Genomic DNA, 27,534 nt, shown 5'->3' with positions numbered 1-27,534 from the left:
TACACTTTGTACTCTTTTTCGAAAAACACTATTAATAAACGATACATTATTATTAATCTTACATTTGGGGGCTCGTCCGCGTCGAATACAGAGCTCGGAGTGTGTGAAAAAGAAAAACAGAAGAAAGCAGAAGCTGATGCAAGAAGAGGATTGTTGAAAAGTTGTTAAAGTTGTTGTTTGTAGCTACATAAAGTTGTTGTTGGTGGCTATAAACATTAAGTTGAACAATCCAAATTCTGTGAGCATAACAGTAGACACGGAGTTTAATAAAAGATCGGTCGTTTAATTCGGTTGGAAAATTGTGAAATTCATTGTCGCGCCGCAGCGTCGCCTTGTCCGTGCGCAGTACGTACACAAGCAGAAAAAACACGCACAGACACGTTGTGTGTGATACACACTTATAAACAGAAAAGACAAGCACTCGTCGGGTACAGAGACACAAGTCGAAAAGAGCCGCAAAATGATGCAAACACCGCCGCCGTTGCACTGGAAAGAGAGAGAGAAGGAAGAAGCTGTACCAGGAACGTCGCGCCCGAGTGCAAACGAGATGAAAGATTTTGAAAATGCGGAAAACAATACTGATGAGAAGATTGATCAAATGATAAAGTTGCTAAGTTTGAAACTGCTTTGCGATGAGCAACGAGAAATGAAGATCGCTCCAGATAATTTTACAAAAGTTGTGAGCGATTGTGTTGGAAAATCGGTTCCCATAGAAAAATGGTTTGAGATATTCGAAAAAAATGCCGACGCATATGAGCTTACTGAAAAGCAAAAGTATGTGCAGGCCAGAGGAAAAATGACCGGTGCAGCTAAGCTTTTCCTTGAAGCTGAATGCGTGTGCACCTATGAGGAACTCAAGAACGTATTATTGGATGAATTCACATGTAGCTATAACAGTGCAGACATTCATAAGCTGCTGCAAGAAAGAAAGAGGAAGAGTAGTGAGTCGATGCACGAGTACTTGCTGCAGATGAGAAAAATAGCAGCAGTCGGACATGTTGAACACGCGGCTGTTATAAGCCATATTGTGAACGGTCTGGACATAAGAAACGAGTATAAGTATGCCATGTATCGCTGTAAGACCTTCAGGGCCTTGAAAGAAGAGTTCGATATCTATGATCGTTTGAACATATCGGAGAAGAAGGGCAATAACGAACAGCATAAAACGAGTTTCAAGCAGCAAAGTGGGCAAAGCGGTAAAAAAGAATATTGCTATAACTGTGGATCAGGAGAACACAAACGCAAAGACTGCAAAGCCGAAACAAAGTGTTTTAAGTGCAATCAGAATGGTCACATTTCGCGTAACTGTCCTTATGAAGCTGATAAAGTTGATAAAGTTCGCGTCATTTTGGATCGCAGTCGCATGAAAAAAATTCAAATAAACGGCATTGTTGTTGACTGTCTTGTGGATACAGGGTCAGATGTAACCATAATCAAAGAGAGTATAGTGAAGACCATGAAAAACGTTAAACTTTTGAAGTGCACAACTATGTTGCGCGGTCTGGGTCAGATATCAACAAAGCCTGTTGGATACTTTAATGCAGAAGTTACCGTGGATAAGTTGCAGACCACACAGAAGTTTTTAGTAGTCCCCAGTAGCCAGATTGATTTCGACGCACTTTTGGGGCATGATTTCATTAAAAAGTTCCGTTTCGTCGCTGATATGTGCACAGATCCTGTGCCAACAGATGAGCATGCTCTTATGTATAATGTAACTGAAGAGTCATCATTTGTAGCTCCGCCGCAATATCGAAAAGACGTTGAACAGATGATAAGAAACAGTTACCAAATTCCCACAGAAGTTGCAAAGCAGTCTCCAATCCAACTGAAGATAGTTCCCGACGGAGTAATCAAGCCGTTTCATCACTCACCGAGTCGTTTATCAACAGACGAAGCCAGTGCCGTAAAGAAGCAAGTCGAAGAATGGATCGAGCAAGGAATCGTGCGCAAGTCGTCTTCAAATGTAGCGAGCAGAGTTGTCGTCGTGAAGAAAAAAGATGGTACACTTAGAGCTTGCGTAGACTACAGGAAGTTAAACAGCAAGGTATTGCTGGACTGCTTCCCAGTCCCGATCATGGAGGAAGTCTTGGAAAAGCTGCAGTCGGCTAAGTGGTTTACCATAATGGACCTTGAAAACGGATTTTTCCATGTGCCTATGGAAGAGCAAAGCAAGTCGTATACGGCCTTTGTTACAAAGGAGGGATTATTCGAGTTTAATAAAGCGCCTTTCGGATTCAAGAACTCGCCAGCTGCGTTCATTCGGTTCGTAAGCTATATTTTTCAAGAATTAATCAACTTTGACATTATGCAGCTTTATATGGACGACATAATTGTTTACGCCGCGTCGCCCGAGGTATGCATGAGGAAGACAAAGTTGGTCCTGGAGACAGCTGCGCAGTTTGGCCTAAAGATCAAGTGGAAGAAATGTAGCTTAATGCAGCCACGCATTAGCTTTCTGGGCCATATCATTGAGGACGGGAGAATCTGGCCCGGCAAAGAGAAGACAGCAGCTGTCAGTCGGTTTGCTACGCCCAAAGACATTAAAGCAGTTCAAGCATTTCTGGGACTCACAGGCTTTTTCAGAAAGTTCATCCCTGGCTATGCACAAGTTGCCCGGCCGCTCACGAATCTACTCAGGAAGGAAGCAGTTGTCAACATTGGCGAAGCAGAGCAACAATCGCTACAAACCTTAAAGAATCTGCTTGTAATCGCACCTGTATTACATTTATACTCACGAGAAGCGCCAACGGAACTCCACACGGATGCATCCAAAGAAGGTTTCGGAGCAGTTCTGTTGCAGCAGTCTGATGGCAATTTCCACCCGATTTAATATTGGAGTAAAAAGACTACACAAGCCGAGTCCAAACGTCACAGTTACTATTTGGAGGTCAAAGCTGCATACCTCGCACTCAAGAAGTTTCGTCACTACCTGTTGGGGATCAAATTTGATCTTGCCACTGACTGTGCGGCGTTTAAGCAGACAACAACGAAAGTAGATATACCCAGAGAAGTTTCCCAGTGGATTCTGTATATGGAGGACTTTACATTCAAAGCAGTACACCGCCCAGGGGACAGAATGAGACACGTGGACTGTCTCAGTCGTTTTCCGCAGACATGCATGTTCGTGACGACGGAGCTAACAGCTCGGATAAAGAAAGCACAGCAGGATGACGATTTCATCAAAGCCACAGTTGAGATCCTGAAGCAGCACCCATATCAAGACTACAAGCTTAAAGGAGGTCTTCTCTTCAAATCTGTAAATGGCAATGACGTATTGGTGGTTCCAAGGCTGATGGAAAGGGAAATCATTCAAGGATCGCATGAAGTTGGTCATTTCTCCACAGCGAAGACAATGCACTCAGTTCAGCAGCAATACTGGATTCCGCACCTTGAACGGAAAGTAAATAAGTTGATTACTAATTGTATCAGTTGTATAATTTTCAGCAAAAAGTTGGGCAAACAAGAAGGCTATCTTCATTGCATTGACAAGGGTGACACACCACTATACACGCTGCACGTTGATCATTTGGGACCAATGGATGCGACAGCCAAGCAATACAAGTACATTTTTGCTGTGGTAGATGCATTCTCCAAGTTTGTGTGGCTGTTCCCAACTAAGTCAACAGGTCACGAAGAAGTTGTGAAGAGGCTGAGAGATTGGTCATTTGTGTTTGGTTTTCCCCAGCGCATAGTCAGCGACAGAGGAGCAGCGTTTACATCCAACGCATTCAGCGAGTTTCTCAACGAGAACAAAGTCGAACATGTGTGTACAACGACAGGTGTGGCGAGAGGCAACGGTCAGATTGAGCGGGTGAACCGTTCAATTTTGGGTATCATCGCAAAGCTCTCAGCTCAGGAGTCAACGAAGTGGTACAAGCATGTGCCACAGGTCCAGATGGCGATTAATTCGCATGTGCATTCTACGTTGAAGTCGTCGCCATTCGAGGTCATGTTTGGGACAAAGATGCACAGACAAGCTGAAAGTCGACTATTGGAGGTGCTCAACGAGGAGTTGGTTACGCAGTTTAACAACGAGCGCCAAGAACTGCGTGACCAAGCGAAACAAAACGTGGAAAAGGCGCAAGAGGTGTACAAGCGCTATTATGATAAAAAACGACGACCTGAGCACGGCTACAGACTAGGAGACATGGTCGCGATCAAGAGGACGCAGTTCGTCGCAGGACGCAAGTTGGCGAGCGAGTATCAAGGCCCATATGAAGTCACCAAGGTAAAGCGGAACGGTCGCTACGACGTCAGAAAGGTTGCTCAAGTCGAGGGGCCAAATATCACAGCAACGAGCAGTGACAATATGAAGCTATGGCGTTTTGTCTCAGAGAACGATGATATATTATCATCTGGGACAGATGAAGATGAGCAGGAGGGCCGAATGTAAAGGACAGTGTATCAAGCAGTTAGCACTATCCCATCTAAATTAACATTTGAACTTAAGATACCATCGATAAGACCTAACCGATATAACCAGACTTAACCGATGTTTAAAAGACCTAACCGATAAGGGGTTATCGATACGGGAGTCGGTTGTTGGAAGTAGAAGCAGAAAGTTGAACAAAAAGTCGGAAGAACAGACTCATTAATTGCACATCTTAAATCATACACTTTGTACTCTTTTTCGAAAAACACTATTAATAAACGATACATTATTATTAATCTTACATATATTCTTGATCAGCATCAATGGCCGTGTCGATTGAGCCATGTCTGCCTGTCCGTCTGTCCGTCTGTCCGTCCGTCCGTCTGTCCGTCTGTCCGTCCCCTTCAGCGCCTAGTGCTCAAAGACTATAAGAGCTAGAGCAAAGATGTTTTGTATTCAGACTTCTGTGATATGTCACTGCTACAAAAATATTTCAAAACTTCGCGTCGCCAACTTCCGCCCCCACAAAGGACGAAAATCTGTGGCATCCACATTTTTAAAGATACGATAAAGCCAAAAACGCAGAATCGTAGAGGATGACTATATGTTCTAGAGTGTAAAATCTCAACCAGATCGTATAATTATTATAGCCAGAATCAAGAAAACAATTTCATTTTTTCTCGCTCTGTCTCTCTCTAACACACAGGTTTCATGGTCGGCTTTGCCAATTGCAAAATATGAGTTCAAGGATCTCAGAACCTATAGGAGCCATAGCAACCAAATTTGGTATCCACACTCCTGTGATATCGGACCTTGACCGTTTCGTGTCCAAATTTCGCCACACCCCCTTCCGCCCCGCAAAGGACGAAAATCTGGGGCATCCACAAATCTCAGAGACTATTAAAGCTAGATTAACCAAATTTGGTATCCGCACTTCTGTTAGATTTCACTATAAAACGCATATCTCAGAATTTCGCCCCACCCCCTTCCGCCCCCACAAAGGAAGAAAATCTGTTGCATCCACAATATTTCACATTCGAGAAAACTAAAAACGCAGAATCATAGATAATGACCATATCTATCAGACTGCTGAAACTGGATCAGATCAGATCATTTTTATACCCAAAAGGAACAAATCAATTTGCACTGGCTACGCAGCGCCCGACGTCACGCTCAGACTGATTTTCTGTCTCTCTCGCACGCACTCTTTGTCGTGTCGTTTAATATTAGCGGCGTCTGCCGGAGGAGAGCCATACTGACTAAGTATCGGGTATAACTGTAGTGCCAATTCAGAAAACCACGGATGTGCATGCCATGCCTCAAGTAAAACCCGACGAAAGGAAAACATCTACGTCTCCCTCTTAGACTGATTGTCCGTCCTTCCGTTTGTTTGTCGGTCTGTCTGTCTGTCTTTATACCCGATACTCAAAATGAGTATTGGGGTATATTAGATTTGTGGTAAAAGTGGATGTGTGTAACGTCCAGAAGGAATCGTTTCCGACCCCATAAAGTATATATATTCTTGATCAGCATCAATAGCCGAGTCGATTGAGCCCTGTCTGTCTGTCCGTCCGTCCGTCCTCTTCAGCGCCTAGTGCTCAAAGACTATAAGAGCTAGAGCAACGATGTTTTGGATCCAGACTTCTGTGATATGTCACTGCTACAAAAATATTTCAAAACTTCGCCCCACCCCTTTCCGCCCCCACAAAGGACGAAAATCTGTGGCATCCACAATATTGAGGATACGAGAAAACTAAAAACGCAGAATCATAGATAATAATCATATCTATCAGATTGCTGAATCTGGATCAGATCAGATCATTTTTATAGCCAAAAGGAACAAATCAATTTGCACTGGCTACGCAGCACCCGACGTCACGCTCAGACTGATTTTCTGTCTCTCTCGCACGCACTCCTTGTCGTGTCGTTTAATATTAGCGGCGTCTGCCGGAGGAGAGCCATACTGACTTAGTATCGGGTATAACTGTAGAGTTGCGGTCTCCGCAGCAACTCACAACGTTCCCCCTCGTTATACCCGATACTCAAAATGAGTATTGGGTAGTGTTGGGTAAACATTGCTCATTTTGGTGAACATGTTCACTTGTTCTTTTTTAGTATGTGAGTCAACTCACTCATATTGCTCACTTGCTCACTTGCTCTCTTAGATTGCTTAGTTACTCACTTGTTCACTTGCTCAGTTGTTCACTTGCTCAGTTGCTCACTTGCTCAGTTGCTCAGTTGCTCACTTGCTCAGTTGCTGACATGCTCAGTTGTTCACTATTAATGCACAGAACCCTAAGCACCACAGACTTTTACACAAATAAAATACGTTACATTTCAATATTAATCAAACATTTATAACTAAAAACGAGGGGGAACGTTGTGAGTTGCTGCGGACACCGCAACTCTACGGTTATACCCGAGGATCAGCCATGGCAACAAGTCCTAGTCAACAGGTGGGAGAAGACAAACCTGTCACCCTTATCACCTCCAGTAACGACCATCCTAACCCCATATGTAACCATTGCAATTCCTCCGAGCATTACATATCTAGATGTCAGGCATTCCTGAATCTCTCTGCGTTTGAACGATACAAAGAAGCAAAGAAGAGCCGCTTGTGTTTGAACTGCCTCAACAAAGGCCATGAATTGCAGAGGTGCAGGTCAGGACTTTGCAGGCATTGCCAGGCCAAACATCACACGCTACTCCACATTCCATCGGGAACTGGTGCTTCATCTTCCTCTTCCCCGGCCGAGGAATCGATCCAGCAAGAGGCCGCGACTGTGCTTCTAGCAAGCGGGTGTTCCAGCCCTCCCCCCTCGATCCAGAAATCTCAGCCTAGCCAGAACGTGTTGCTACCTACTGCCCTCATCCATGTAACAGATCGTTATGGAGCACTTATCCCATGTCGTGCCATTTTGGATTCTGCATCACAGGCAAACTTTGTAACATCTAGACTTGCTGATCAGTTGCAGTTGGATCATCGCTCGTCTTATGTTCACATCTCTGGAATCGGAGATTCCATTCTACCTTCGAGCAAGTCTGTACATATAGTTGTACAATCCCAGGACGCAAGCTATCGAGCTTCCTTCGCTGCAATTGTCACCAACTCAATTACGGAAATGCAGCCTAACTTCGGCGTAGACGCAAAGGATTGGCCAATGCCGAATAATCTAAAACTAGCTGATCCTAATTTCTCCAAGCCCCAACGTATCGATCTAATGATAGGTTCTGGTTTGTTCTTCGATTTAATGTGCGTCGGACAGATTCGACTATCAGCCCAATTGCCAACATTGCAGGAGACAAAACTTGGTTGGATAGTATCAGGAAGCATTGATAGCTCGGAGAATAAGCGTGCAGCTTTAGCCGCTTTTGAAAATTCCTCGTGCATCTCTATTGACGATTTTCGACCCACAACGCTGGATTACCAAAACTTAGAGCAGCAATGCAGGAAGCAGCTGCTCGAGTGCCAGGTGCAAGTGGAAAAACTGCGATCGGAGAATCAGGAACTGCAGCGCGAACTTTTCCATATATTAAAAACCTACATATCCACGCTAAATGAAATTCAACTTTCAACAATTTCTACATTGCCAAATTTCCTGCCATTCTATACAATTACAGAGGTTCCCGATGATCAAGACGTAATCACGACAAGCCGCCTTCGTAAAGAAGCGCCGGTTGCTGCGTTCGACGATCATCCCAGCGTAGCCGCCAGCTGCGCCCAAGCAAGCATCTTCAAGAGGGCCGTTGGAAAAATAGCGGTTCTGCCCCTTCAGGATGGATCTGTTGAAAGCCTTTGCCTTCCAACGGGGGGTGAATGTTCGGAGCAGAACCCAGCCGATTAGCTGCTTGCCAAATAGCACCTAATTCTTGGCCCTAAGCCGCTTATTTTGTTTGTTACTTATGTCTATGTCACTCATTTGTTTGTTAAAGCTCTGCGCTTGCTTGCCCTGCTAAACGCTCTCTGCCAGCTCGCTCTTCGCTATCTCCGCTTTGCGTCTGCCTACCGACGTCGGCCGAGCGAAGCTGCGCTTAGCGATCGGAGCCGCAATACAAAGGGCAGGCAAGCCACACTTGCAATTTGGATGTCACGCATTAAAGAACATATCGTAATTTTATTTCTGCGCCGAGTTTTATTTAATTCGAAATAATTAGTCGGCCGATTGGGGATAAAAAACATTATCTCCACAATTTCCTTTCATAGGAATTCTTATACTAACTTAAAAATAAGGAGATCTGTTCGGGCCAGCCGCTGAAGAATAACCGTAACTTTAACATTATTATTGTATGAGCAGAGAGAGCCGCCTATGTTGTAAAACGTTGACGTTCTGCAGAGCTGCTGCGCTCTCCCGCTAAAGGGGCTCTCTGCCGCCGCCACTTCGGCAACTACTTTGATCTGCTGCCGCCACTTCGGCAATCACTTTGATCTAACGCCGTCGTCTATAGTTTAGTTCTATGCTAACCCCTCTGCGCATTGGTTGCATATCGATCTCGCATAGGGTTTATCTGGCAATAGCAAGCAATCGGCTTCCGCTAAGCCACTAAGATTAAATACGAATTATAAAGTTTAACCCGAAATCTCTTTTCATTTTTGAAACACATAGGTGCCAAAAAAGCTTGGCATCTCAAACAAGATCCTTTCATAGGAATTCTTATACTAACATAAAAATAAGGAGATCCTTTCATAGGAATTCTTATACTAACTTAAAAAAAAGGAGATCCTTTCATAGGAATTCTTATACTTTTCGTTATTTTAGCGCTATAAGAGAAAAAAAAGTTCATCAAGCAAACAAGCAATCAAGTACAAATTAGGTTGAACTCACTTCCGATTTACATCTTGTTATGCAAAAAATTAAATTTTCAACGGTTGTTGACTTTAAAAGGGAGCGCCTTTTACGTATGGTTTCGCCTGCACTTGAAAATATGCGCTCGCATGGCACTGAGGTGGCGACTAAGCAGAGGCGCTTCAGCATATAGTTATAAAGTAGCGGGTATTGCGCTTTCCGCTGATTCCACCATACCAATGGATCATCTTTTCGGCTGATGTACTCCTCAGCCAGGTACTTATCCATTTCTCTTATGGATGCTGCCGTATTGTTGGTGGGTTGGCTTACTTGCTGAAAAGTGGTATCAAATTCAGCCCATATTGTGTCCTCTTCTTGTTTTTTGTTGCTTATAGCTTCTTGTGGAGGTTCAGGGAGTGACCGTATCGTTTGAGCCAATTTTTTGTTGATATCCGCTACTGACTTTTTAAAGGCCTCCGCAGATTTAAATGCGCGTCCTTTGAACCTGGGATCCAGAACAGTGCTCTCCGCATACAAAATATTAGCCTCGAAATCGTTAAACCTGCCGTCCATCTCGTTTATGATTTCATTGATTACTTCGGCAACTAGGTTATTTTTAACTGTTGGATATATTTGAGCCATTTTTCTTTGAAGTAATCCAGTCAAAGCAATTATTTTTGACAATGTTACGTTTTTTTCAGCTGAGATCTCTTCTGTAACTTCATAAAATGGCTTTAATACGGGAAGCACTCCATCAATGACATCCCAGTCTTCTGGTGACAAAATTAAATCTGTTCTTGTTGACAGAGCTGCCACGACTGCCTCCTTCAGGATAGACAGCCGTTCAAACATTTTGTACGTTGAGTTCCAGCGTGTTGGCACATCCTGTGTTAGTTTGAGGTCAGCCAACTTAAGCAGCGCTTGCATATCTTTAAGCTTTTTTAAGCCTGATGAGCTGCGATGAAAATATTCGCTTATAGCTTTAGCTTTTCTGCGCACACTGCTCATTTTATCTAGAGCTTTTTGGACAATTAGATTTAGGATATGAGCAAAACACCGTATATCACTCCAATTGCCGGTTCTAATAGCAAGAGCAATGTTGTGTGCATTATCGGATGCTATTGCTGCGACTTTGTTTTTGAGATCCCATTCAGTCACAATTTTTTCCAAAAAGCTGCACAGTTTCGCAGCAGTGTGCGACGCTTCAAAGGCCTGACAAGCAATTGTATAGGAGGTCAGCATCGTTGATTCCTCATCGATAAAATGTACTGTGACAGCCAGATAACTTTCGTTGGTTATAGATGTCCAACCGTCTGTAGTTAAGCACACCTCTGTAGCCGCACGTAGTTCTTCTATTATCGTCCCAGTGTACTCGTCACGAATTTTGGGAATCAAGGAGCTGGTTAATGTTTTCCTCGTCGGAAGCTTATAGTTTGGGGCGTGCGACACATCGTGAATAAATTTTTTAAATTCTGGTTCTTCGACCAAGCGCAAGGCGTGATGACCCTTGGCGATCATCCGTACAAGTTGCAGATCAATCTGCTGCCCTTTGCTCGCTGGTACAGGCCTTTCAGCAAAGCTTGTTATTTTTGGTTGCGCACTTTGCACAAAAATCGGGCCATCGGTGTTTTGCCGGATAACGGGCTCCATAGACGCCGGGTGCTTGCTCTTTAAATGGCGGCTTAAATTGCTTTGAGATTTGCAACTCAAAATAGATTTGCAATACTTGCACTTGGCTTCCTGGCGTCCAACTTCCTCGAAATGGTTCCAAATCTCACTATACTCCCGAATAAGCGACATAGTGAATTTTTCAAAATTGTAAACAGCTTTGCCCGTAATATAAAAAGTGTGAAGTAAACGCAAATATGAGCAAAGCTGCCAGATCGCAAAATGCCCTTTGAGGAGCAAAATTGCGCAAAAAGTGAGTAGAGAACAAGTGAGTAAAAATGAACAAGTGAGTAAAAATGAACAAGTGAACAACAAAGAACAAGTGAACAAAAAAGAACAAGTGAACAACAAAGAACAAGTGAACAACAAAGAACAACTTGGAAGGAACATGTTCAGTTGCTCACTTAAGTGAACAACTCTTTTTTGTTCACTCACTCATGAGCAACACAACACTAGTATTGGGGTATATTAGATTTGTGGTAAAAGTGGATGTGTGTAACGTCCAGAAGGAATCGTTTCCGACCCCATAAAGTATATATATTCTTGATCAGCATCAATAGCCGAGTCGATTGAGCCCTGTCTGTCTGTACGTCTGTCCGTCTGTCCGTCCGTCTGTCCGTCTGTCCGTCCCCTTCAGCGCCTAGTGCTCAAAGACTATAAGAGCTAGAGCAACGATGTTTTGGATCCAGACGTCTGTGATATGTCACTGCTACAAAAATATTTCAAAACTTCGCCCCGCCCACTTCCGCCCCACAAAGGACGAAAATCTGTGGCATCCACAATTTTAAAGATATGAGAAAACCAAAAACGTAGAATTGTAGAGAATGACCATATCTTTAAGACTGCGGAATCTGAATTGGATCTTATTATTATTATAGCCAGCATCAAGAAAACAATTTAATTTTTTCTCGCCCTGTCTCTCTCTAACACACACGTAGCATAGGCGGCTTTGCTTAGAGTAAAACATTAGCGCCTAGATCTCAAAGACTACAAAAGCTAGAGCAACCAAATTTGGTATCCACACTCCTAATATATCGGACCGAGACGAGTTTGTTTCAAAATTTCGCCACACCCCCTTCCGCCCCCGCAAAGGACGAAAATCTGTGGCATCCACATTTTTAAGGATACGATAAAATTAAAAACGCAGAATCGTAGAGGATGACTATATGTTTTAGAATGTAAGATCTCAACCAGATCGTATAATTATTATAGCCAGAATCAAGAAAACAATTTCATTCTTTCTCGCTCTGTCTCTCTCTAACACACAGGTTTCATGGTCGGCTTTGCCAATTGCAAAATATGAGTTCAAGGATCTCAGAACCTATAAGAGCCAGAGCAACCAAATTTGGTATCCTCACTCCTGTGATATCGGACCTTGACCGTTTCGTGTCCAAATTTCGCCACACCCCCTTCCGCCCCCGCAAAGGACGAAAATCTGGGGCATCCACAAATCTCAGAGACGATTAAGGCTAGAGTAACCAAATTTGGTATCCGCACTTCTGTTAGATCTCACTATAAAACGTATATCTCAGAATTTCGCCCCACCCCCTTCCGCCCCCACAAAAGACGAAAATCTGTTGCATTCACAATATTGCACATTCGAGAGAACTAAAAACGCAGAATCATAGATAATGACCATATCTATCAGATTGCTGAATCTGGATCAGATCGGATCATTTTTGTAGCCAAAAGCAAGAAATCAATTTTCAGTGGCTAAGCAGCGCCCGACATCACGCTCAGACTGATTTTCTGTCCCCCTCGCACGCACTCTTTGTCGTGTCGTTTAATATTAGCGGCGTCTGCCGGAGGAGAGTTATACTGACTTAGTATCAGGTATAACCGTAGAGTTGCGGTGTCCGCAGCAACTCACAACGTTCCCCCTCGTTGTTATACCCGATACTCAAAATGAGTATTGGGGTATATTAGATTTGTGGTAAAAGTGGATGTGTGTAACGTCCAGAAGGAATCGTTTCCGACCCCATAAAGTATATATATTCTTGATCAGCATCAATAGCCGAGTCGATTGAGCCCTGTCTGTCTGTCCGTCTGTCCGTCCGTCCGTCCGTCCGTCCGTCCGTCCGTCCGTCCGTCCGTCCCCTTCAGCGCCTAGTGCTCAAAGACTATAAGAGCTAGAGCAACGATGTTTTGGATCCAGACATCTGTGATATGTCACTGCTACAAAAATATTTCAAAACTTCGCCCCGCCCACTTCCGCCCCCACAAAGAACGAAATCTGTGGCATCCACATTTTTAAAGATACGATAAAACCAAAAACGCAGAATCGTAGAGGATGACCATATCTTCTACGGTGCAAAATCTGAACCAGATCGTATAATGATTATAGCCAGAATCAAGAAAACAATTTCATTCTTTCTCGCTCTGTCTCTCTCTAACACACAGGTTTCATGGTCGGTTTTGCCAATTGCAAAATATGAGTTCAAGGATCTCAGAACCTATAAGAGCCAGAGCAACCAAATTTGGTATCCTCACTCCTGTGATATCGGACCTTGACCGTTTCGTGTCCAAATTTCGCCACACCCCTTCCGCCCCCGCAAAGGACGAAAATCTGGGGCATCCACAAATCTCAGAGACTATTAAGGCTAGAGTAACCAAATTTGGTATCCGCACTTCTGTTAGATCTCACTATAAAACGTATATCTCAGAATTTCGCCCCACCCCCTTCCTCCCCCACAAAGGACGAAAATCTGTTGCATCCACAATATTGCACATTCGAGAAAACTAAAAACGCAGAATCATAGATAATGACCATATCTATCAGATTGCTGAATCTGGATCATTTTTATAGCCAATAGGAACAAATCAATTTGCAGTGGCTACGCAGCGACCGACGTCACGCTCAGACTGATTTTCTGTCTCTCTCGCACGCACTCTTTGTCGTGTCGTTTAATATTAGCAGCGTCTGCCGGAGGAGAGCCATTCTGACCTAGTATCGGGTATAACCGTAGAGTTGCGGTGTCCGCAGCAACTCACAACGTTCCCCCTCGTTTTATATTCATATACTTATTTATTTGCTCTATAATATATACTATACAATTTATATTTAACTTAATTTAACAGTCAAGAGTACTGTTGGGACGCCATTGCTTCGCAGTGGCGTGGACACCTACTCCGTCTGTTCCTTCCGCCTTCTCTCCAAGGACCTAAGCGTTCGCATCACGCTAGAGGCGAACTTCGCGGCCGCTTCCCACACCTTCGGGTCTGCCAGCATCAGCGGCACCAGAGTCTCGGTGTGACCCTAGACCCTGCTGCTGTCTCCAATGTCTGACGCTCGAGGTCAAACCTGTGGCAGTCGAAGAGGACGTGGCGAGCGTCCTCCTCTATGCCTGTGCCACACTCGGGGCACCAGTCCTCTGTCTCGTGGCCGAAGCGCTTGAGGTAGCCGCGGAAGCAGCCATGTCCGCTCAGTGCCTGGGTAAGGTAGAAATCCACCTGGCCGTGCTTCCTTTCAACCTTGCTATGCTATGCTTGGGATGAGGGTGTGGGTCCATCGGCCTTTGGGTGAGTGGTCCCATCGAGTCTGCCATCTGTCTATGCTGGTCCTTCTGGCGGCGTCCTTAATTTCTGCTTTGTAGCGTACCTCGGCTGCACTGTCCATCATGGCATCATGGATCTCCTTCCTCTCCCTTATCAGCTCCCTGAGCGGAACTTGCCCGGCAATGACTAACGCAGCTTCGTCTGAGATGGTCCGGCACGAGCACGCGATCCTAATGGCGCACAGTCTGTACGTTGCCTCCACTCCTCGCATGTAGCTCCTCACCTTCGCGGCTTCTGCCCACACCGGTGCGGCGTAGAGCATCTGCCACGTCACGACGCTCGTCAGCAGTTTCCTCGTTGCCTGCTTTGGCCCTCTGGTGTTTAGCAGCATCCTGGATAGCGCTCCCGCGGTCCCACGGAAACGATTCCTTCTGGACGTTACACACATCCACTTTTACCACAAATCTAAAATACCCCAATACTCATTTTGAGTATCGGGTATAATAAAAGAGCCATGTACTACATATGACAGATGGATGGATGAAGAGACGGGATAGTGCCACATATGTATGTGCGGCACACAAACACTCACACACAGGCAGACTCAAAGGGAGACAGAGATAAAGATACAAATACTTGGATATACTCGCACTCGGAGTCACGGATGTGCATGCCATGCCTCAAGTAAAACCCGACGAAAGGAAAACATCTACGTCTCCCTCTTAGACTGATTGTCCGTCCTTCCGTTTGTTTGTCGGTCTGTCTGTCTGTTTTTATACCCGATACTCAAAATGAGTATTGGGGTATATTAGATTTGTGGTAAAAGTGGATGTGTGTAACGTCCAGAAGGAATCGTTTCCGACCCCATAAAGTATATATATTCTTGATCAGCATCAATAGCCGAGTCGATTGAGCCACGTCTGTCTGTCCGTCTGTCCGTCTGTCCGTCCGTCCGTCTGTCCGTCCCCTTCAGCGCCTAGTGCTCAAAGACTATAAGAGCTAGAGCAACGATGTTTTGTATCCAGACTTCTGTGATTTGTCACTGCTACAAAAAAATTTCGAAACTTCGCCCCGCCCACTTCCGCCCCCACAAAGGACGAAAATCTGTGGCATCCACATTTTTAAAGATACGATAAAACCAAAAACGCAGAATCGTAGAGGATGACTATATGTTTTAGAATGTAAGATCTCAACCAGATCGTATAATTATTATAGCCAGAATCACGAAAACAATTTCATTCTTTCTCGCTCTGTCTCTCTCTAACACACAGGTTTCATGGTCGGTTTTGCCAATTGCAAAATATGAGTTCAAGGATCTCAGAACCTATAAGAGCCAGAGCAACCAAATTTGGTATCCACACTCCTGTGATATCGGACCTTGACCGTTTCGTGTCCAAATTTCGCCACACCCCTTCCGCCCCCGCAAAGGACGAAAATCTGGGGCATCCACAAATCTCAGAGACTATTAAGGCTAGAGTAACCAAATTTGGTATCCGCACTTCTGTTAGATCTCACTATAAAACGTATATCTCAGAATTTCGCCCCTCCCCCTTCCGCCCCCACAAAGGACGAAAATCTGTTGCATCTACAATATTGCACATTCGAGAAAACTAAAAACGCAGAATCATAGATAATGACCATATCTATCAGATTGCTGAATCTGGATCATTTATATAGCCAATAGGAACAAATCAATTTGCAGTGGCTACGCAGCGACCGACGTCACGCTCAGACGGATTTTCTGTCTCTCTCGCACGCACTCTTTGTCGTGTCGTTTAATATTAGCAGCGTCTGCCGGAGGAGAGCCATACTGACTTAGTATCGGGTATAACCGTAGAGTTGCGGTGTCCGCAGCAACTCACAACGTTCCCCCTCGTTTTATATTCATATACTTATTTATTTGCTCTATAATATATACTATACAATTTATATTTAACTTAATTTAACGGTCAAGAGTACTGTTGGGACGCCATTGCTTCGCAGTGGCGTGGACACCTACTCCGTCTGTTCCTTCCGCCTTCTCTCCAAGGACCTAAGCGTTCGCATCACGCTAGAGGTGAACTTCGCGTCCGCTTCCCACACCTTCGGGTCTGCCAGCATCAGCGGCACCAGAGTCTCGGTGCTGACCCTAGACCCTGCTGCTGTCTCCAATGTCTGACGCTCGAGGTTAAACCTGTGGCAGTCGAAGAGGACGTGGCGAGCGTCCTCCTCTATGCCTGTGCCACACTCGGGGCACCAGTCCTCTGTCTCGTGGCCGAAGCGCTTGAGGTAGCCGCGGAAGCAGCCATGTCCGCTCAGTGCCTGGGTAAGGTAGAAATCCACCTGGCCGTGCTTCCTTTCAACCTTGCTATGCTATGCTTGGGATGAGGGTGTGGGTCCATCGGCCTTTGGGTGAGTGGTCCCATCGAGTCTGCCATCTGTCTATGCTGGTCCTTCTGGCGGCGTCCTTAATTTCTGCTTTGTAGCGTACCTCGGCTGCACTGTCCATCATGGCATCATGGATCTCCTTCCTCTCCCTTATCAGCTCCCTGAGCGGAACTTGCCCGGCAATGACTAACGCAGCTTCGTCTGAGATGGTCCGGCACGAGCACGCGATCCTAATGGCGCACAGTCTGTACGTTGCCTCCACTCCTCGCATGTAGCTCCTCACCTTCGCGGCGTCTGCCCACACCGGTGCGGCGTAGAGCATCTGCCACGTCACGACGCTCGTCAGCAGTTTCCTCGTTGCCTGCTTTGGCCCTCTGGTGTTTAGCAGCTTCCTGGATAGCGCTCCCGCGGTCCCACGGAAACGATTCCTTCTGGACGTTACACACATCCACTTTTACCACAAATCTAAAATACCCCAATACTCATTTTGAGTATCGGGTATAATAAAAGAGCCATGTACTACATATGACAGATGGATGGATGAAGAGACGGGATAGTGCCACATATGTATGTGCGGCACACAAACACTCACACACAGGCAGACACAAAGGGCGAAAATCTGTGGCATCCACAATTTCGACGATACGAGAAAACTAAAAACGCAGAATCGTAGAAGATGACTATATCTTCTAGAGTGCAAAATCTGAACCAGATCGTATAATTATTATAGCCAGAATCAAGAAAACAATTTCATTTTTTCTCGCCCTGTCTCTCTCTAACACACACGTAGCATAGCCGGCTTTGCTTAGAGTAAAACATTAGCGCCTAGATCTCAGAGACTACAAAAGCTAGAGCAACCAAATTTGGTATCCACACTCCTAATATATCGGAACGAGACACAATATATCTCAAAATTTCGCCCCACCCCCTTCCGCCCCCACAAAAGACGAAAATCTGTTGCATCCCCAATATTGAGGATACGAGAAAACTAAAAACGCAGAATCATAGATAATGATCATATATATCAGATTGCTGAATCTGGATCAGATCAGATCATTTTTATAGCCAAAAGGAACAAATCAATTTGCACTGGCTACGCAGCACCCGACGTCACGCTCAGACTGATTTTCTGTCTCTCTCGCACGCACTCCTTGTCGTGTCGTTTAATATTAGCGGCGTCTGCCGGAGGAGAGCCATACTGACTTAGTATCGGGTATAACTGTAGAGTTGCGGTCTCCGCAGCAACTCACAACGTTCCCCCTCGTTATACCCGATACTCAAAATGAGTATTGGGGTATATTAGATTTGTGGTAAAAGTGGATGTGTGTAACGTCCAGAAGGAATCGTTTCCGACCCCATAAAGTATATATATTCTTGATCAGCATCAATAGCCGAGTCGATTGAGCCCTGTCTGTCTGTCCGTCTGTCCGTCCGTCCATCTGTCCGTCTGTCCGTCCCCTTCAGCGCCTAGTGCTCAAAGACTATAAGAGCTAGAGCAACGATGTTTTGGATCCAGACGTCTGTGATATGTCACTGCTACAAAAATATTTCAAAACTACGCCCCGCCCACTTCCGCCCCCACAAAGGACGAAAATCTGTGGCATCCACAATTTTAAAGATATGAGAAAACCAAAAACGTAGAATTGTAGAGAATGACCATATCCTTAAGACTGCGGAATCTGAATTGGATCGTATAATTATTATAGCCAGCATCAAGAAAACAATTTAATTTTTTCTCGCCCTGTCTCTCTCTAACACACACGTAGCATAGGCGGCTTTGCTTAGAGTAAAACATTAGCGCCTAGATCTCAGAGACTACAAAAGCTAGAGCAACCAAATTTGGTATCCACACTCCTAATATATCGGACCGAGACGAGTTTGTTTCAAAATTGCGCCACACCCCCTTCCGCCCCCGCAAAGGACGAAAATCTGGGGATATTCAAAAATCTCAGAGACTATTAAGGCTAGAGTAACCAAATTTGGTATCCGCACTCCTGTTAGATCTTACTATAAAACGTGTATCTCAAAATTTCGCCCCACCCCGTTCCGCCCACACAAAAGTCGAAAATCTGTTGCATCCGCAATATTGCACATTCGAGAAAACTAAAAACGCAGAATCATAGATAATGACCATATCTATCAGATTGCTGAATCTGGATCAGATCAGATAATTTTTATAGCCAATAGGAACAAATCAATTTGCAGTGGCTACGCAGCGCCCGACGTCACGCTCAGACTGATTTTCTGTCTCTCTCGCACGCACTCATTGTCGTGTCGTTTAATATTAGCGGCGTCTGCCGGAGGAAAGCCATACTGACTTAGTATCGGGTATAACCGTAGAGTTGCGGTGTCCGCAGCAACTCACAACGTTGCCCCTCGTTTTTTTATACCCGATACTCAAAATGAGTATTGGGGTATATTAGATTTGTGGTAAAAGTGGATGTGTGTAACGTCCAGAAGGAATCGTTTCCGACCCCATAAAGTATATATATTCTTGATCAGCATCAATAGCCGAGTCGATTGAGCCATGTCTGTCTGTCCGTCTGTCCGTCCGTCCGTCTGTCCGTCCCCTTCAGCGCCTAGTGCTCAAAGACTATAAAAGCTAGAGCAACGATGTTTTGTATCCAGACTTCTGTGATTTGTCACTGCTACAAAAATATTTCAAAACTTCGCCCCGCCCACTTCCGCCCCCACAAAAAACGAAAATCTGTGGCATCCACATTTTTAAAGATACGATAAAACCATAAACGCAGAATCGTAGAGGATGACTATATGTTTTAGAATGTAAGATCTCAACCAGATCGTATAATTATTATAGCCAGAATCAAGAAAACAATTTCATTCTTTCTCGCTCTGTCTCTCTCTAACACACAGGTTTCATGGTCGGCTTTGCCAATTGCAAAATATGAGTTCAAGGATCTCAGAACCTATAAGAGCCAGAGCAACCAAATTTGGTATCCACACTCCTGTGATATCGGACCTTGACCGTTTCGTGTCCAAATTTCGCCACACCCCCTTCCGCCCCCGCAAAGGACGAAAATCTGGGGCATCCACAAATCTCAGAGCCTATTAAGGCTAGAGTAACCAAATTTGGTATCCGCACTTCTGTTAGATCTCACTATAAAACGTATATCTCAGAATTTCGCCCCACCCCCTTCCGCCCCCACAAAGGACGAAAATCTGTTGCATCCACAATATTGCACAGTCGAGAAAACTAAAAACGCAGAATCATAGATAATGACCATATCTATCAGATTGCTGAATCTGGATCATTTTTATAGCCAATAGGAACAAATCAATTTGCAGTGGCTACGCAGCGCCCGACGTCACGCTCAGACTGATTTTCTGTCTCTCTCGCACGCACTCTTTGTCGTGTCGTTTAATATTAGCAGCGTCTGCCGGAGGAGAGCCATACTGACTTAGTATCGGGTTAAACCGTAGAGTTGCGGTGTCCGCAGCAACTCACAACGTTCCCCCTCGTTTTATATTCATATACTTATTTATTTGCTCTATAATATATACTATACAATTTATATTTAACTTAATTTAACGGTCAAGAGTACTGTTGGGACGCCATTGCTTCGCAGTGGCGTGGACACCTAATCCGTCTGTTCCTTCCGCCTTCTCTCCAAGGACCTAAGCGTTCGCATCACGCTAGAGGCGAACTCCGCGGCCGCTTCCCACACCTTCGGGTCTGCCAGCATCAGCGGCACCAGAGTCTCGGTGCTGAACCTAGACCCTGCTGCTGTCTCCAATGTCTGACGCTCAAGGTAAAACCTGTGGCAGTCGTAGAGGACGTGGCGAGCGTCCTCCTCTATGCCTGTGCCACACTCGGGGCACCAGTCCTCTGTCTCGTGGCCGAAGCGCTTGAGGTAGCCGCGGAAGCAGCCATGTCCGCTCAGTGCCTGGGTAAGGTAGAAATCCACCTGGCCGTGCATCCTTTCAACCTTGCTATGCTATGCTTGGGATGAGGGTGTGGGTCCATCGGCCTTTGGGGGAGTGGTCCCATCGAGTCTGCCATCTGTCTATGCTGGTCCTTCTGGCGGCGTCCTTAATTTCTGCTTTGGAGCGTACCTCGGCTGCACTGTCCATCATGGCATCATGGATCTCCTTCCTCTCCCTTATCAGCTCCCTGAGCGGAACTTGCCCGGCAATGACTAACGCAGCTTCGTCTGAGATGGTCCGGAACGAGCACGCGATCCTAATGGCGCACAGTCTGTACGTTGCCTCCACTCCTCGCATGTAGCTCCTCACCTTCGCGGCTTCTGCCCACACCGGTGCGGCGTAGAGCATCTGCGACGTCACGACGCTCGTCAGCAGTTTCCTCGTTGCTTGCTTTGGCCCTCTGGTGTTTAGCAGCATCCTGGATAGCGCTCCCGCGGTCCCACCGGCCTTCGTGTGGACGTATTTCAGATGCTCTTTGAAGGACAGGCGCGTGTCGATGAGGACTCTTAGGTACTTGATGGACCTCTGCGATTGGATCGCGGTCCCACCAACCTGCACTCTGGCGGTATCGACCACTTTACGGCTGGATATCAGGACCGCCTCCGTTTTTTGGGCCGCCAGCTCCAGCCCCGCGGCGGCTAGCCACGCCTCAACGGCTTTTATGGCGACGTTGGCAAGCTCCTCCACTGCGGCAAGTTCCTTCGCTACCGCCACTATTGCGACGTCGTCAGCGAAACCCACCAGGTTAGTGTTTGCTGGCATCGGGAGCCGTAGGACCCCGTCGTACATGGCCAGCTTCAGCGCGCTGTTGGGGATCGCATCCGGACCCGGAGCCTTCCTAGGTATCAGGTTTCTGCCTGCCTGCAACACCTCGGCTACCGTAACCTCGCAGATGTCGCTCGGGCTGTGCTCGAAGCGCAGGGAGCTAGGGATCTGCCGTCCTCGAGGAAACAGTGCGCTGACTATTCCCTCCAGTGCCTCTGGATCTGTTGGGGCTTTGCTGCCCGCGTTTAGCCTCTTCACCACCATCCTGTACGCGCCTCCCCAGGGGTCCTCTTCGGCGGCATCACACAGCTTAAGGAAGCATTCCCTCTTGCTGTTCCTTATGGCGGTCTTCAGATCCTTCCTCGCCGCTTTGTAGGTCTCGCTGCATCGGGCCAAGCGCGGTGTGCCTCTGGCTCGCTGGAGCAGCCTTCTGGCCCGGTGGCAGGTTCTACGGAGAACCGCAATCGCTTCGCTCCACCAGAAAACCGGATCCTTGTGCTTCCGGAACGTCCCTCTCGGTAGCATGCTCTGGTCGCAGGCGCCTTCAAGTGCGTCCACCAATTTGGTCGCCATATCGTTGGCTCCGTCTGCATCGTTTGCAGAGTAGCTCCCAAGGGCGCTTGCGAAGGCTTGGGCCCTCAGCGTGTCCTGGCGGTACTCCTTCCCATGCCGGAACGGGGTACCTCTCGATCGGGCAAGGGTGCCCAGGGTGCATAGTATGGCCTCGTGGTCGCTGGCAGTGTATACGTCGCTGATCCTCCATCGGGCGTGCCGGGCCAGCGTGCTGCTGGCATAGAAGAGATCGATGATCGACCCTACACCAGCCCTGCTGAATGTGTGTTGGGACCCTTCGTTCAGAAGGACGACGTCCAGAGAGGCAAAAGCCTCCAACACCGTCCGGCCTCTGGCGTTTGTACGGGAGGACCCCCATTCCAGGGCCCAGGCGTTGAAGTCGCCTCCGACTACGACGTTGTTCCGTCCTCGCAGATCGCAGCTCAGCTCGTCCATAATGCGGCTGAAAGTCTCCAGTGAGAGGTTGGGTGCCAGGGAGCAGCTTTAGAACCATATGCCGCCTACATACCCTCGGACGAACCCATCTGCCGACTTGGTGTCACGCAATTGTGGCGCGTCGACGCCACAGAGCCACAGGGCCGCTTTGCCAGTAAGGTCCGTGGCCCAATCGCTGCTGCTGCCCACTTTATGTGGTTCGCTGAGGAGTGCCACCTCAGAGCCAAGCTCGCGCACCGTCTGCGTCAGGAGATCCTGTGCGGCCCTGCAGTGATTCAGGTTAAGTTGAATCAACTGCATGTCGTCCTGGTTTTGCCGACCCCGCTTCGCGTGGCTGGGCAGTTTTTAGTGCCTGCCTCCTGCGTGACCTCCTTCTTTCCAGCTGCTTTCTCCCCGCATTTGATGCAGCAGCCACTCCTGTCCACTGTACTCTTGCAGTTCCGTGCGATATGCCCGGGTTCCAGGCATCGGTAGCACCTTGGGAGTCCATCTCTTTCCCGGATCCTACATATGGTCCAGCCGATCCTCACCTTGCCGCCTTTCAGGACCGCTTGGCCCAAGGAGAAGGGTCTGTCTGTCTGTCTCTCTAACTGTGTGCCTTTTCTCTCCTCAGTGTCTGCCCCTACCCTTCCACTTGGACACCATATGTGCGGATTACCACCTATAACATTTATTAGATCAATCGACATCGGGCATCAATTTAAACGCTGTCAAGAGTCACAATTGGCGCTGACAACTGTCGACCTTCCGTCCCCCTGGTCATTCACTGGCCACCACCTTCTGCTCTGCCAAATGCTTTGCCATTCACGGATGATGGATGGGCGGGAGGCACCCACTGTTTGCTCGCTGCGGGAGGTCACAGGAGCCAGGAGCCGCCGTGTCACATCATCCAGCACATGCGGGGCCAAATCCAAACCCACAGAGCAAACAAAACAGAAAAGAGTGAGAATGAATAGGAGAATAGGATTTTCAGTAGATCAAAACTGGAATACTCTTACCAAGCCCAAGGGAATCAGGTCGCTCGGATTAAAGAAAAATATAAATCGATTTCTATACCGCAGGACATAGATTAAACGCTGACAGACCCAGACCCCTGAAGATAGTATTCATACCCCCAACCATAGGGCAAACTTAGGAAAGACTTTGTCTGGGCGCGTCCTGCACCAATTTGTACCCCAAGAAACATTTTCGACATGGCTTTGTGGCTGGGGTCTGGGGTCTGGGGGATGGGGGCTGTTGCAAGCCAGTTATGGTTCGATACTTGAAGGGCTTCCCTTCCTCCAAATGCCGTGCCTCGAGCCGCAGTGCTTCCTCATCCCAGCAGTGCCACGAGGTCATTTAGGCATGAAACTGAAAACAACAAAATCTGAAATACGAGTCGCGGATCGGGCTTCGATGGGTGTGTTTGTTTGAGGTGGTGCTTGGGTTGGACAGGGTGGGGAGGGGGGGCCACACTTCTGGATTGCATAACAAACAAGAGTTCCACAAGGGTTACCGGCCACTGTTTCTGTTTCTGTGTGGCCTATCGCAGCACTCGCTACTTTATGGGATCGCATAAATTGGCTCTGCTTGGTCAATGGCATACCCGAAATTCGGCCATAAAGGAAACGAAATTATCAGAGTGCTCTGCTCACGTGGTGGGTCCAGTCCGCTGCCATGGGCGTTGCCAGGTACGAGTATCTCTCTATCTAGAGCACCCAAAGGCAAATCCGCTGCGATAAGATGGAGGTGTAATCAATTAATTTATGGAGCGCAGACGCCCAGACGGCACTGCCACTGCCTCGATTAGCAGCCGGTTATCCGGCATTTATCTGATTTTAAACCTTTAGGCCAGCAGCAATCTCTGCTATTATCTACGGTATTATCCGGGTACTCCCGGGGCCACTGGCACTACACTTTTTGATTGCCCTGTCATTTCGTGGGATTTCAGGGGGATCATTTTGGATACCTCATCGTGCGCTTGCTTACAGAGTGGTTGTAAGCTTTCTGGCCGATCTGGCAGCGGGATCTACGCTGGCAGCTACTGCTACAACAATTGCTGACCCAACAATTAGATCAGATTAGATAAAGGCAACGGGGCAGGTCTCAAGGCCAGAAGTTTGTTAGCCGCAAGATGCACGGAAGGTGGACAAACAAGACGTGGAAAAATAAAAAAAAGTAAAAGCAAAATCCATCCACCCACACTCTACTCCGACAGATACATACGAGTATAGTATAGATAGTATATGCCGAGAGATGTACTCTATGTGTGACTGTCATACAGAACGATCTTAAGTCTGAGAGACTCCTCCGATGAATTTGGATACAATACATAATTGAAAATTCCATTTCATATTTGTGTTGTGGCAAGACAATCGCCGAACGGCTGTTGACGCACTCCGAGAGTGCTAGAGGAATATGTACACACGTATAGCCCTGGCATTGGCCTGACGTTTGACATCCCGACAATGCCATACCCCCCCCCCCCCCCCCCACAATCCGCACACCTTCGGCTATCGGCTATCTCGCAGATATGTTACGTGGATACACGGACAGGTGCATAGAGCACGAAACTGTTCGATTGTGTGCGGGTATCGGAGCACGTGACACTTAAAAATAGCTATATCCACGGCAACGGCGTCTGCCATTTCGATTAGGTAAACATTTGCGTAACACCCGAATATGGCAATATGGCAGATGGCTATATCTATGAGATCTTTACTGATCCTCTCTCTCTCTGTCCATCCACAGCTCAGCAATGGCCACACAGCAAACGAAATCACAGGACGAGGTGACATCGGCCCGCGCCCTGGTGCCCAAGCAGCCGGACATCGCCATCAAGAAGGCAGAGAACGAAGAGCAGGAGGATGAGGAGCAAATCGAAGAGGCGGCTGTTGTGGTGCCACCGGACAGCGGCTGGGCGTGGGTGGTGATGGTGGCCTCCTTCCTTTGCTGCACCGTAATCGACGGCATAGTCTTCTGCTCCCCACTGATTCAGCAGCAGCTCATGGCAGAGTTCCACGTGAGCAAGGCGTACGTGTCGTTTGTCTCGTCGCTGCTCAGTGGATGCTACCTGATGGCCGGTCCCTTTGTAAGCGCCCTGGCGAATCGGTTCGGCTTCCGCGCAGTGACCATAACCGGAGCCATCTTTGCTGGCATCTGTTTCGGGCTCTCGTACTTCGCCACCAGCGTGGAGTTCCTGTTTATCATATACGGCGTGCTGGGCGGCATCGGCTTCTGCATGGTCTACATCCCGGCGGTGGTAATCATTGGCTTCTACTTCGAGAAGTGGCGTGCCCTAGCCACAGGCGTCGCCATGTGCGGCTCCGGCGTGGGCACTTTTGTGTTTGCGCCGCTGACCAAGACTATGCTTGAGACGGGCTGGCGCCATACTCTGGCTATTCAGGGCATCATTGTAATGTCCTGCGCCCTATTCGGTCTGGCCTTCCGTCCCATCCAGCCGATCACCCTGTCGGCGACCAATGAGGAGGCTGGCGACGAGCAGGAGAAGAGCAAGCTCAACGGCCACGGCAACACAGTGGCCCCCACGCCCCAGCTCCACCAGGCGGCCTTCACCAAGCCGCTGCCCGAGGGTCGCTTCGCCTATTCCATGCCCAATTCTGCCCACAACACATACATGGGCGCTTCGCAGCGCAACCACTACCCCACCGCCCAGGAGATCTTCAAGGGCATGAACCTGGAGCGTCGTCCCTCGGTCACGGCGGGCGGCAGCAAGGGCACCGAACTGATGCCAAGTCAGTGACCATTCAGGCTCGCCGCCACACCGTCTCCGGACGACGGCCCCAGGACCTGGTCAAGAGTGCCGCAGCCGCCGCCGCCGGCAACGATGGCCATCACGGACAGGCCACATCCTCGTCGAGGCCCATGTACAGGGACGACATCTTCTTCTCCGGCTCGCTCACCAGGATCCCGCAATACCAGTCCCAGACCTCGCTGGCCTACCACATGTCCGTCACGCGCCTGCCAACCAAGCAGGACATGCTGCAGGACCGGCAGAAGGGATGCCGCATCTGCCCGGAGGCGGTGCGTCGCACCCTGGCTACCATGCTCGACACCAGCCTTCTGAAGTACGCGTCTTTCATGTGCCTGGCAGTCAGTGGCGTCCTGACAATGATGGGCTTCTTTGTGCCCTTCAGCTTCGTGCAGGACCGTGCTGTCCACGCGGGAATGACCCAGGATCAGGGCACCGCTATACTTTCTGCCATTGGCCTAGTCAACACCTTCGCTAGGATCGTTTGCGGCTCCATCAGCTCCTTTCCTGCCGTCAAGCCACTTTGGCTGAACAACTTCGCCTTGACCGCCGGCGGCGTTGCAACCATTTTCAGCGGCGTGGTCATCAATACCACCAGCCAATGGATCTTTGCCTTATTCGGTCGCCTTATTCGGCGTCTGCATTGCCTGCTTCTCGGCGCTGCGATCGCTGATTGCCGTCGAACTGATTGGACTCGAGAAGCTGACTAATGCCTACGGATTCCTTATGCTCTTCCAGGGCCTGGCGGCCACCTTCGGCACCCCCATTGCAGGTGAGTCATCGTCTTCCACTAACCACTCCACTCCTAATGACATGTACTGAATGTGATCCGTCCTAACTTTTAGGCGCCCTGTATGAAGCGACCCAGAGCTACGACATGGCATTCTACTTTGCCGGTGGCCTCATCCTGCTGTCCGCCTTCCTTTGCTACCCCCTCACCTACGTGGCCAGGTGGGAACAGGGACGCAACGAGAAGATCACCCCCCTGCCGGCAGCATAGACAGCATTAACCGCCAGACAACGAGGCGTCCGTCGACGTCACAACAGATACAACTTCTGATACGAGCACGGGCCGCGCGCGCCAATGCTGCTGCTGCTCGGATCCAACAATAATTGCCAATCACTCGATGTTAAGATCGATTTCCATGTCCATGTCGATGTCGATGGGGGTGGAGACTGCGGAGGCGCTGAGTAGGTGACAGCGAACAGCCCTGAAGCGTGGCGTTCCGCAAGTACTTGATACGTTAAGATTAGACTAAGTGTAATGTTCGTGCCTTCAGCCTTATCGAGTGCCTCACACAGATACACACATAAACCCATACAACAACAAGCACAGTAAGTGTGCAGCGTGGTGCAGTAGTTACTACGCCTTTCTATAA

At 47.8% G+C, this 27,534-nt stretch overlaps 1 pseudogene; it reads left to right on the top strand.

The window, feature by feature from the left end:
* LOC117192896 overlaps positions 1–27,175 on the top strand; it is a 40,142-nt pseudogene extending 12,967 nt beyond the window's left edge.
* The last annotated feature ends 359 nt before the right edge of the window (positions 27,176–27,534 follow it).

The sequence above is a fragment of the Drosophila miranda genome, assembly GCF_003369915.1.
Source record: "Drosophila miranda strain MSH22 chromosome Y unlocalized genomic scaffold, D.miranda_PacBio2.1 Contig_Y2_pilon, whole genome shotgun sequence".
Taxonomy (NCBI): Eukaryota; Metazoa; Arthropoda; class Insecta; order Diptera; family Drosophilidae; genus Drosophila; species Drosophila miranda.
This window is presented reverse-complemented; position numbering and strand designations above follow the sequence as displayed.